The 12000-nt window shown below is 41.0% G+C and overlaps 1 protein-coding gene across 4 annotated transcripts in view; it reads left to right on the top strand.

Moving 5' to 3' along the window:
* Window positions 1-12000, top strand: part of zfpm2a (zinc finger protein, FOG family member 2a) — a 170603-nt gene that overhangs the window by 109537 nt on the left and 49066 nt on the right. The gene's annotated exons all lie outside the window — the stretch shown is intronic.

A 12000-nucleotide genomic window follows, 5' to 3' on the forward strand; every position in this document is an offset into this window, starting at 1 on the left:
GACAGCTCCATGAAGGATGGAGTAATGCAGTGCTGCCCCTCCCCTACCTATTGCTGGGCACCTTCAGGCAGCTGGCCTCTGTGTTTCTCTCATATCTGACCAATTCAGCTTTTTTTTTTTTAGAGTAGCAAAAATAAAAAACAGAATATTAGCTAGATGGTGCCTATCTAATGCTTTGCTTTAAATACAAGAGTTAGCAAACTACAAGCTATTTCAAAAAATCTGTTACATCAGACATTTCTAGTGTGAAATTTTTCCCTTAAAGCTGCAGTATGTACTTTTTATAAACAATGTTTATTTTTTTATTATTATTATTTTTTTTTTTTTTTTTTAACATATTTTCATATTGTGACAGTATAACATCTTTTTGACTCTGTGTTTTCAGAAACAACCAATCAGAGCCAGGAGGAGGGTCTTAGTGCTTGTGCACATGCTGCTAAAGGTGCTAATGGTAGAGAAAGAACTTATAATTGCAGGGAACCTGTTTATCTGCAGTCAACTGTGGACATGCTAACTTGCCTTAGCGATAACTGCGGGCTCTCTTGTGGGGAGCTAGCTGTAGCTTAGCAGAGAGTGAGGGCATGTGAAACGCATATATGAGCGTGATTGACAGTTTGGTTGTTTCTGGCTGGGAATGGGGAGCCAGATTATTTTTCACAGATTGTGTGTGTGTCATGCAATACTGTCACGACATTGTGACAGTTGTAACAAATATGTAAAAAACCTTGTTTCTAAAAATTATACACTGCAGCTTTAATACTGTAATAAAGTGAACTTGTACTCAATCTTATCATACAACATATTGTGCTGATGTCTTCTGGAAAAAATATTAAAAGCCTCTAAACCTCACTTCTCATGAAAGCAGGAGACTTCAGCAGATATAATAAAAGTGAGTCGCGACGGGCACTGAGCAGAAACACCAGCACAGTAAATACGTAAATAAAGTTGAGCAACGGATCCCAAAGGGGCGAGGGAGAATAGGGGGCTCCATTTATCACTTTTCAAAAATGATTACCCCATGACAATACCCCCAAAGCTGAAACGGAGCTTCTTCTCCCTCAAAGTGAATAAGTGGCAGGAGTGGGATTTGCAACCCGGATTTTCGGTCTCCCAATTCTCATCTACTAATCACTAGACTGCACTGGGGAGTTATCCTCTTAACCGGCTACTTAACTTTGTGCTCTTTATCACCGAATCATTAAAGTTTTGATAAGCTGTTAAAGAAGATTACGCACTTCTTTTAAAAAATCTTCTAATCTTGGTGCACAGAGGCTGACTGTATGAAACAAAAAAAAAGGGCAATAACAAGATTTTTCACTTTTTTTTTTTTATCTTCTCCCCCAACAGCAGCAAATTCACAATTGTCAGCCTTTCGTACATGTATTCCAGAGATAAGATCGCTTACAATGCGGGCGAGCGCCATCACCGCGGTGGGGTATTGCTGGCAGTTCCTTTGTTTGTCACTTTTAGCTTGACCTTATTAAATTAAACACAATAAGATCTCCAGACGAGCCCTGGAGAGAGTCGTTCTGTGTTGTACCGTATGAGTTCATTACCCTAAATCCCTCCACAAGAATCAGAGCATGCTTGCCAACTGATAATGCTAAATGATCATGGAGAAAATGTTGAATGTAAAAAAATTAATTTAAATCTCAGAATAGGGGCTGAAAAGCTTTTGTCGTCTTAAAGTATGTTTCAGGCAACTATTTATTGTCAATGTAAATGTATGTATTTATACCATGCTACACACTTTTTTTAAGTTTACGACATTATAGTGAATAGAAAATAGGCCGTAAAATCATTTTTATACCATCTGAGATCAAATATTCTCAGAGTTGTAACTCTTTCCTCGACTCACAGAGCTCTGTAGTAATTTTTGCCAATAAGATTTAGATAAATTGACTTGACGTCGTTTTATTTTTATTTTTTTTCCTCCCAAAGATTGGTCCACCTTTTTGCTCTTGGCTATCTTTTTTTTTTTTTTCCCCCTACAAGGACTTGGAGTAAGTTCTGAAAGTGTTGAAGCGTTTGATGACGGCCAGGCGTTTGACTCTTGCATCCAGACTATGACGCCGCTCATTCTTCTCCATCGGCTTCTTTTACATATTTCAATCTGTACGTCTTGTGTGGCCCCTCCGGAGGTGACATTGAAAAGTGAGTGCCGAAACTCTCAAATCTTTGTCGGGTTCAGTATTGAATTTTCACTTCAGTTTTGAAGTTGAGCTGGAATTGGGTTTTTCATATCGAGTGAAAGACCCAATTCCCCTCCCTCCTCAACTTAAGGAAGGGGTAGGGGAGGGGGACGCCTTCCCAGAAGTCTGACAGGAACTTACTTTATACCCGGATTGTTAATATCTTCACTCCGGTGCCGTTTCCCCTCTGTAGGCTGCTTCATTGCTCCCCGAGATGCGTTATTTATGGAAAACAGTGAATATCTCAATGCACAGTTTGCTTACAGAATGTGTTCTGGCTCACGTTTCACTGGTCGCGGTTTTCTTTAAGGCTGCCTGCAAAGATAGTAGCACTTCACTTTGGATGTTTGCCCGTGTGAGTCTTTGGGGAGAGAATATCTAAATAAAGAGCGGTGACTGGTTCGAGTGGCTCTGCCCTTGTGGCGGCCGCTCTGTCCTGGGATTTCCGTATTTCTTCTCAGTCTCTGTTCCAAGAACTTGTTGTATTGTGCAGACATTTAGTGTGTTTTAACACATCGACATTGTCTATATTAAATCGATCTCTAGCCCTGATTTAAAGCTATAAATAGGCAATACACATAAAACACAAACTAAAAAATGTGTAATTGTCACTGAAAAAGTCTGGGAATCTTGAAGAAATGCCTAGAAGCCCAAAGAGAAAGTAAAACAGAACTACAGATTTTGTGATTTAGAATAAATTAGTTAACTTTGTGCTGTTTCTTTATATTTCATTTATCAATATGTTTTCTCAAAGAAGCACCAATCAGAACTTTCAGCCAGATCCAGTGGCATCGCCTTTGTGTCGTCATAGTTACAGGATGTCTCATGGCAGATGAGGAGCGGATTTTGAGATGTATTTCTAAAAATATATATATGTTTTTTTAAACACCAGTGATTCTAAAGTTAGGAGAATAAAACCATGTCTGGAACACGTGGACCCCTGGTCCTTATCAAATATGAAACTATTGAACTCATCTTGATTTAAATCAACATAGTTCTAATCAGAACGTTCTACATTTAAACCCAGCTCATTTTTTTTTTTTTACCTTGAATAAACCATATCTATATTTTAATAGACACACAAAACATTTACAAATCCAATTTGTTTTCACTTTCAAACCCAATCTATCCTAAATTTAGCTAGTGGGCAGCTATTTCGATCCATTTTCAACCAGGAAGTTCTCTTTGGGATTTCCCGTTTTGTGCAGTTTCAACAGTCTGACCAAAGCTTCTTTCGGATGAACAGGCAAAGGCAAGCATTAAAACTATTTAAAGAATGCCCTAAATAGGGATTTAAAGAGATTTTTTTTTTAGGTATTTGTACTCTTAACTGTTCCCTTTCTTCCAGCAAGGGGCAGCAAGAGCCCTGCAGTGGAAATAAGGAAAGGAGCAATATCTGGTTTTCCCAGGCTGTCAGCATGGCCCTGTTTGTTTTACATTAAACTCCCAGGAAGAGCCTTAGCAGCCAGCCATTACTAAAACTCTCAACTCCACCACTGCGCTAACTCATTATCGAGAAATCCACCTGGAACTCCCACAATGCTCTCTCCTCCACACTCCGACAGTTGCTTTGAACCTCAGAAGTTATAGGAACAGGCGGCAAGTCTGCAGAGTAATTATATGTTACAGTAACACCGGAGACCACGGAGAGAGAGAGAGGATGACAGACAGCAAGACAGAGAGAAACGGGTGGGGAATTTTTCTGTACAGATAAACAACAGGAATGATGAACACTGCAGCTGGAGAGGAGGGAAGACTTAACAGAGAAAGCAAATCCAGACATATTTTGATTTCTTTTTTTCCTTATCATCTAACTCCTGCTGGTTGAGTACGTTAGCAGTTCAGATGCTGCAAATCTGTATGATTGAAGGGTTTTTAGCCTATTTAAGCAAAACCCTGATTTTGGTTTCAACCAAGCTGGTTTTATTTTAAAATGTAGCTATGAACGGTACCATAGTTAAGCCATAGCTAGCTTCTGTCTAGTTATGGTGGGCAACTAGGCTGTAGGCGGCTAGCTGCCTGGGAACTTAGCTCAACTGAATTTGGGCTAAATTTACAGGTCTTAAATCAGCTAATAATAAGTAGTTATACTTCTATGATTCTATGAAAAGCAAAACAACAACAAAATCTATACAATAAACATGCTTACTTAGGAATTACTAAATTTAGTTCCACATTTTATCTCAAGTTTATGAAAATGAAGACGCATATAAAAAATTGCTGAAAAATAACATTTGAAAATTTGTTAGATTATTTTAGATTTGTTTTACTTTTCTGCTTTACTTAATATTATACAGTTTTATTTTTACTTTTTTGTCTCTATATGTGGATAATACAGTGAAACCAGAGTGTTTTTACCGAGGGTTCTCTTCGCATTAGACTGTTACAGCAGTGTTTAGTGCTAAAATAAAACATATGTCTCAACTCACTGAGCCTTCATTGTGCCTATTGTTACCTGGCATCTGAATCCAGTGGAACCACATGTTCGTTGACTGTGAGCACATTACGTGGCGTTATTCAGAGGTCACCCAAACTTTTCAGCTGTAAGCCTCTTAAACCAGACCACATCCGGATACAGCATGTCCACTCCGTCTCCAGAGCAACTCAGTCTATTATTGCTGCCGAAATTCACCAATGTGACGAATGTTTTACGTAAATCCAGACAGAGCAGAATTAGCTAACTCTGTCTTTGTGTAATATTGTGTTCTCCAACTCATGTTCCCTCCCTTCGTTACCTCTGCAGACCTCTCAGACGTACGTTGAACTTGTGGGATCTATCTGACTTTTTTTGGGGTGTTAATAACCAGCCCTGCCACATCTGCTGTGAAAATGTCTATATTTTCTCATTCATTTCTGCTCTGCTCCCATGCAACATGCATACTGCATCAAACGGTGAAAGGAAGGGTGGAGGGGGTGGGGGGGCGGGGGGGGGGGGGGGGGGGGACTCTTACAGTTCAGCATTTAATTGTTCGGTTGAACCCCGGCTCTGTCGGAACGACTGCGGAGAATAGGAGGAGGTACGCGAGGTTATTATCTGTTATCTGGGAACATAGCGAAATAGTGTGACGGAATAATAACTAAACAACCGACACAATGTCAAAATTTCATTATCAGTGTATTAAAACAAAATTGTACCCTAAAGGAGTTCCCCCCACACCCCAGTCAGCCCCCCTCCGCCACAGCTCCAAGCAGCCGACTAATTATGTTTAATTAAAAGACAACAGAGATCAACAGAATCATTTTCATTTGGAAATTATTAATGATTCCACTGCAACAATAATTGATTGCAGTGAGCCACGCGATAACTTGGTACGGTCAGGCTGGAGTGAGCCGGGGATTGGGGGAGTACAGAGGATGTGAGGGGGGGAGGGAGCTGCTGCTGCTGATTTAGGCTTTTTGGCACTCACTGCCTGAGAAACGAACGTCTTTTAGCCGAGGTTTCTCAGGCAGGAGTTTAGAAGAAGTTTAAAAAGCTTCCTGAAATGAGGAGAACTAAAGCCAGTCTGTTTTGGGGGTTTTTTTGCATCTCATAAGCATAAAGCATATTTGCTCCCTTAGAGATTTTTTTAATTATGTTTTTTTGACACACTTAAATGTTACAGATTATAAAATACATTTTAACATCAAGTATAATCAAATTTTATGCGAAATAGAAAGACACTTCACCTATCTTGCCTACTGGTGTTGGTCAGAAGGACCGATGGTGCAAAATTTGGGAACAGCTCGTGAGAAATCCAAAGCCTCAGAAATGTCCCTTTCCAGACATAGAGAGGTTCAGTATTTTATTTTGTGTTTGAATGTCTTTGCATCAGGGCATTAAGTGTTGCTTTTTGAGATATTTCAGCCTTCATTGTGGTCAGAATCCGCCAATTTGTAAATTTGGGTCGATATCGATATCCAATTTTAATACTGCTGTTAACCAATATTCACCGATATCGTACTTATTTCCTTCTTACACTTTCGACACCAGGTCGAACTGATCACACCCCCTACATTTCTTTCCCGCTCCATTTAAAGACCCCACGACGTTGCGTTGTCACTATCATTGTCACATTCCCCCCTGACCCTCTTCTTCCACATGGTTCAGAAAGTGCAATTAGGAATTCTAATTGCACTTTCATTATTTATTTTATAAGGTAAAATGAATAACAAGGCATGACGGCGCTCAGTGCACAAAGCATAGAATTAGACTGAATAGATTCGCCTTTATGGATCAGGCACATTGTCACCGATTCCTGATCTACAATTTTTTTTCAATATTGGAACCAATACAGATGTTAGTATCGGATCGGTGCATCTATGGTAGCAATCACGTTTTCACACTGGGTCAGGTTGGTTTGGTAGCTTTTTTTTTTCTTATTGAGGGGAATCAGAAACCCACTGCATTTACTAAGGTTGTCCCTCGTCCTGCCATTTTTAAAAAACGTGAGAAGAGAAAATGAAAAAACAAAAAGAAAAACGGAAGACGACTGTAAATGGACACTACTTTCTCACTTCACTACATACATACAGACTCCAGACGCTTCCCCTCCGTCAGCCTTCTGTGTGCATTGTGTCCTCCCACCATGCTGGCAGTTGCACCCACATTCACTGCAAACGCTCACACAGCAAACATCACAGAAATGCTTCATATTGTTTGCTGACACATATATGCCCATATGCATTCATTTTGCGCTAAGCCCCCCAACCCCCAGATAAAAACCACAATACGGGGGTTGGGGGGGGCACATGTTACCCGCATGATGGACACTGATGAGGGACAACACTCTTGTTCGCACATATATCTGTTTACCTTGTGTTCGCCGTCTCGGCCCGATATGCAATACGCGTGTTAGCGATCCAGTCGGTCCCACTGTGGCGTGTGCCACTGGGGGTGCAACGCTAATGAGCGTGGGCCGTCCTCAGAGCAGGAGGGTTCGGGTTGTGCCATTCACTCTGCATATTTAAATGCCTTGTAGAGCTTAAGTAGGCCCACTTTTCCATGTCAGGGCAGCGTTCAATCCTGCTGCGACCATTAATTATGATACCATTGTGCTCCAGTGTGGCTAATAAGAGTGATGTACTGCACCCTCGTGGCATTATAATCATCTGAGTGAAGTACCTGGACTTCACGGCGCTCGCGTTAAGCACCACGTGAAGAAGAAAGGAGCCGCAGTGAAGTGGGAGCGTTTCTTCCCTCGCTGCTGACCACCGGCTTTCTCCTTGATTTGACATGAGTGTGGCCACCGATTTCTGTTAGTCAGCGAATGAATATCTAATCAATAATAAAAAATATCTAATATCTAATCAATAATAAAACAAAAAAAAACAGCAATTCTTTTTCATTTATTAATGCCAGGGAAATGAGTTACAACAACCTGCGTGTTCATGAAGTTTTTCATATGTTGTCATATTACAATCACAAATTCTCAGTAGAATTTTTTTGTGGGTTTTATGTGACCAACATGAAGCACTGAATAAATTTAAAGTCAGTGGGGTGGGGGGGAATCGACTTTTTCTTTTTGTGAATGAAGATTTAAAAAGTGTTCTTTCCATTTTTGTTCAGCCATCCTGAGTCAACATCTTGTACAACATACTTTGCTTCCTTTTGCTTTTGACTGCGTCTCTACTACGAGCGCACCGATCTTTAAAAGATCTCGACCTGCCGATTCTGATTTTGGATTATACCGTTTTGCTTTGTTTCTGGAAAGTCGCTAAATATAGCAACAAAGCCACAAATGAGTGAAACTGGGCCGATTTATCGGTGCACACCTGGTCTCTACTAGAGTTACTTATCTAGAGATTAGAATTTTGCTCCCTCTTCTTTCCAAAACAAGCCCAGTTAGATTGGATGGATGGAACTTATAACAGTGGTTCTTAACCCGGGTTCTATCGAACCCTAGTGGTTGTTTAAAGTCGTGATGACACGCCCCGCTTGGCCATCACTTGCTGCAGGCGATCACGTTACATTGCTTGGCCAATCGGTGCTGCAGGTAATTTAGTGCGTGCAGTAGTCAACGGCTGTCGTAGTTATACGTCATGTGGTTTCTTAATATTTGAATTCGTACTAAATATGTCGAGCAAAAAAAGAAGAGAAGGAACAGACTTTGCTGTGAAGATGACATGAGAGTAGCACTTGCCAAGGTGAAGCCACGCATATCTGAACTGGTCTCCCAAAAACAGCAGCAGAAGTTACACTGATTAGCAGGTGTGTCATTTGGTCAATGCTTTATTCTGGCCCCAAAAAAGTATTTTGTGGTTTCGAAACGACAAAAAACAAATAAAATTTAAAATAATAATTAAAAAAATAAGTTATTAAAAAATGTTAAATTCTTCAAATAAAATCCAAATTTATTTTTAAGTAAAGTAGTAAAACAAATATTTTTGGGGGCTGAAATTCTTTTATGGGGCCGAAATATTTTTGGGGGGCTAGAGTAAGGTCATACCGTAGTTTGTTGTGAGTTCATGCACTGTGTTGGTTTTGTTCTTTGAGCAAGGTGATGTTCATGCACGGCTCATTTTGTGCACCAGTAAAAAAAACATATACCTACAGTATGTCTTGAATTTTGAAAAAAAATCATATTTTATTTATCACTAAAGAAGGGTTCAGTGAATGCGCATATGAAACTGGTGGGTTCGGTGCCTCAAAAAAGGTTAAGAACCACTGACTTATAAGATACTCTATTAGATTTAGGTCAGGACTTTGACTAGGCCATCCTGTGATAGTAATATGCTTTGAACTAAACCTCTTATATAGCAGTTCTGGATGTATTTAACATTGACATTCTGGTGAAAGATGAACCATCAACTCTCACTCCAGCTTCCCCACAGCATGATGTTGCCACCACCATGTTTCGTGGTGAGAAATATATTTTTTATGTTGTCTGAAAGCAGCTGGTGTCACTGGACTTTATTTTGTTGTCAGATTTCATATCTATCTATCTGTCTGTCTGTCTGTCTGTCTGTCTGTCTGTCTATATATGGAATATATAGATATTATTTTTATTGTCGCTCTTTCTCATAAAATCCCTACATTGTAGTCTGTGGTTTCAGCGTGACAAGGTGTGAAGCAGCTGAAGGGTGAAGACTTGTGCGAGGCGGTGTGTCTGCACAGGTCTTACAGGACGTCTTTCCCTGGCTAAGTGGGTTTTAAGAAGCTTCCTCTTAATATTTGGTGCGTGTCTCCTCAGCAAGCCTTCAGTACTGCTGGAGGAAAAAAAAAAGAAGAAAGATCACATTCCATTACATTAATCACTGCAAGTTAATGTGATTATATGTACTTTATATTTCCCTTCTTAAGGTACCTTCCCTTAACGGCATAATCAATGACCATTTTATATTCATTGAAAAAAGTTCAGCGGATATGAAAATAAGCCTCTTGCGACTTTCCCTTTTTTAATCTACTCTGGGATCTGGGATCGGTAATTAAAGAGTCCGACTTCCCTATGCGTCTCCTAAAAGAGGGCCCTCAGCCTGCTTTTTGGGGCCTGGGCACCATCCAGCCCCCCCAATCACCCCAACCCCTTGGTCTCTGCCGCGCTTAAGTAGGTGTGAAAAGCATTGTCAGTGTGCGTTGGGATAAAGCTCCGCCGTTGGACGCCATTGGTCAGAGTCGACCCCGCTCTTCCTTACAATGCGCATAGGCACATATAGATAAAACATCCAGGGGAAGGTTGGTTGGAATAATCAGGGACAAAAGTTGAGAGAGGAGGCCTTTCTGCACATCCATTTTTTTTCCTTCTCGTCGTCTTTTAGAGAAGTGTGGAGGGTGGAGGGGGGCTATTTTCATCTCTCTGAGGACGAGAGAGAAGGAGGGACAGAGAAAGAGGGAATCGCTGAGGTGGAGGGTTGTTTAAAGCGTCAGTCAGCGTGATGGAAAGCCACATGGTTAAAGTCTCTGTGAGGGCCGAGACAGGGCCGTGGCGAAGGGGTTGGGGGGGGGAGGGGGGATGAACACCCGAATGTGACGCTCCGACATGCTACGAAAAGATGGAAAAAGGAAACGCACAAAAAATGGCTATGATTTCCAGAAAGAGAGGAAAAAACACGCTACTTTAGCTGTATATGTGATAAGCTAGTGTAGAGAACACAGAAGGAAATAAAAATCTACTCTAGCTACATAGCACTACATATAAAAGGAGCTGGGTTCTTTTGTTTTGTCTTTTGATAATATATACTCCTGGAAATCAATTTTTAGCTATGACAAAAAAAAAATAAAAATAATCAGATGTTCTTCTGAAGAAATACCTGGAGATATGACTAAATTGTTTTGTGGGGGTCGCCACCGTCTTCATAGAGGAGAGCTTCGGCGATAACCTTTCATACGAACCTTCGCAGCTAATCCATTTTATTGATTGTGTACCCACCTGTGTGAAAAACAGCGCAGCGGCCGAGGTGTTTAGAAGCCACGTATCGGGGGGCCATATCGCACCTCTTTCCTTTCTTATTTCACGAGACAGAGCAGCACAAGCAAAAAGCCACCTCTAACACATGCACCTTATCGGCCGGTTGCTTTATCTTGTGATCTGGTCCAGGGATCTTAACTGCTCTGGACCTCGGGGCGACGGCGAACCGTAAATAGCTCAGCAGCGGTTCTGCAGGAAGAGATCTGCCAGAGAATGTGTGGGAAAGTAAAATTCTGGACAAAGACAGAAAAAAGTTCTATTTTAAAATTAATGTTCATCAGCTATAATTATCTGCCTATATATCTGTATCTTTCTATCTGTCTATTGCTGTCTGTCTTTTTATATGGCTAGCTTTTTGTCTATCCATCTATCTGTCTGTCTGTCTGTCTGTCTGTCTGTCTGTCTATCTGTCCACTTAGTAAATTGACTTCTAAGGCTTTTTCCTCTATGCCTCGTGTTATAATTTTGTGTCTTATAATGCATCAGGTGAAAACTAGTATAATATCAGATTGACATTCCTAATAGCCGGACATTATGTCACATTCTTTCAAATTCAATCAGTTTTGTACCATTTACATTCCATTTGATTATATGAAATACACATCATTCACAGGAGCCTGTCAGTTTAACCTCTATCTGTATTTGCCAAGGCTGTCCACTGTTTTGAAGCACTGCAGTCCACACCATGAGAATCACCTCTTCAAACAGGCCACGTTTTTTCCTTTCCCTCAATTCTCCATTGATCTGCTTCTGTGCATTACTATAAGCAGCCAACTTATTTTACCAACTTATTAGATTTAGATTCCTGACCCTTATAGCACTTAAGCTCTGTCAGTTGACTCTATTCATTCAGAATCACAAAATTCTGCTGAGCTAGGTAAGTGGGAGCCCAGATTGTTCGTTACCACAAGACTTTCGAGGATAGCGTAGCATCTGTAGCCATGCAGATCTATGTAAGACCTCTCTGAGCAAGATGAAAATCTCCCGAGGATGACCTCCGCCGTTTGGACCGGAGGTGTTGGAACAACTGCGTGCCGGGACTGACAGCGGCTATCAGGTTAGCCGGGAGGCAAAAACATTCACCGAACTCCCCTCCCCCTGGTTGACACGAACACTGGCTTTCCCACATGTGAGTCTGATGCATTCCATCTTCAGCGCCCTACGCGACCCGATGCACTCCGCATCATCACTCACACGCCGCACCGTGGGCGCTTCATGTAGAGGGAAGTCGGATGTAGATGTGAGTCTTAAGAGTAGTTCGACGTGGCCATAGCTCCCACAGATGCTAGGGCGCTGTCGGGTTTTGTTTACTGTAGCACCCTGTTTTACTCTTTCTTTCTTTTTCTTTTTTTTTTTTTTTTTACATATTTAACAACACCGCGCCTAAAGCCTTGACCGTGAAATTTTCTGCTTATGAGGTGAAC

Source organism: Xiphophorus hellerii, chromosome 3 (assembly GCF_003331165.1).
Source record: "Xiphophorus hellerii strain 12219 chromosome 3, Xiphophorus_hellerii-4.1, whole genome shotgun sequence".
In the NCBI taxonomy this organism is placed as follows: domain Eukaryota; kingdom Metazoa; phylum Chordata; class Actinopteri; order Cyprinodontiformes; family Poeciliidae; genus Xiphophorus; species Xiphophorus hellerii.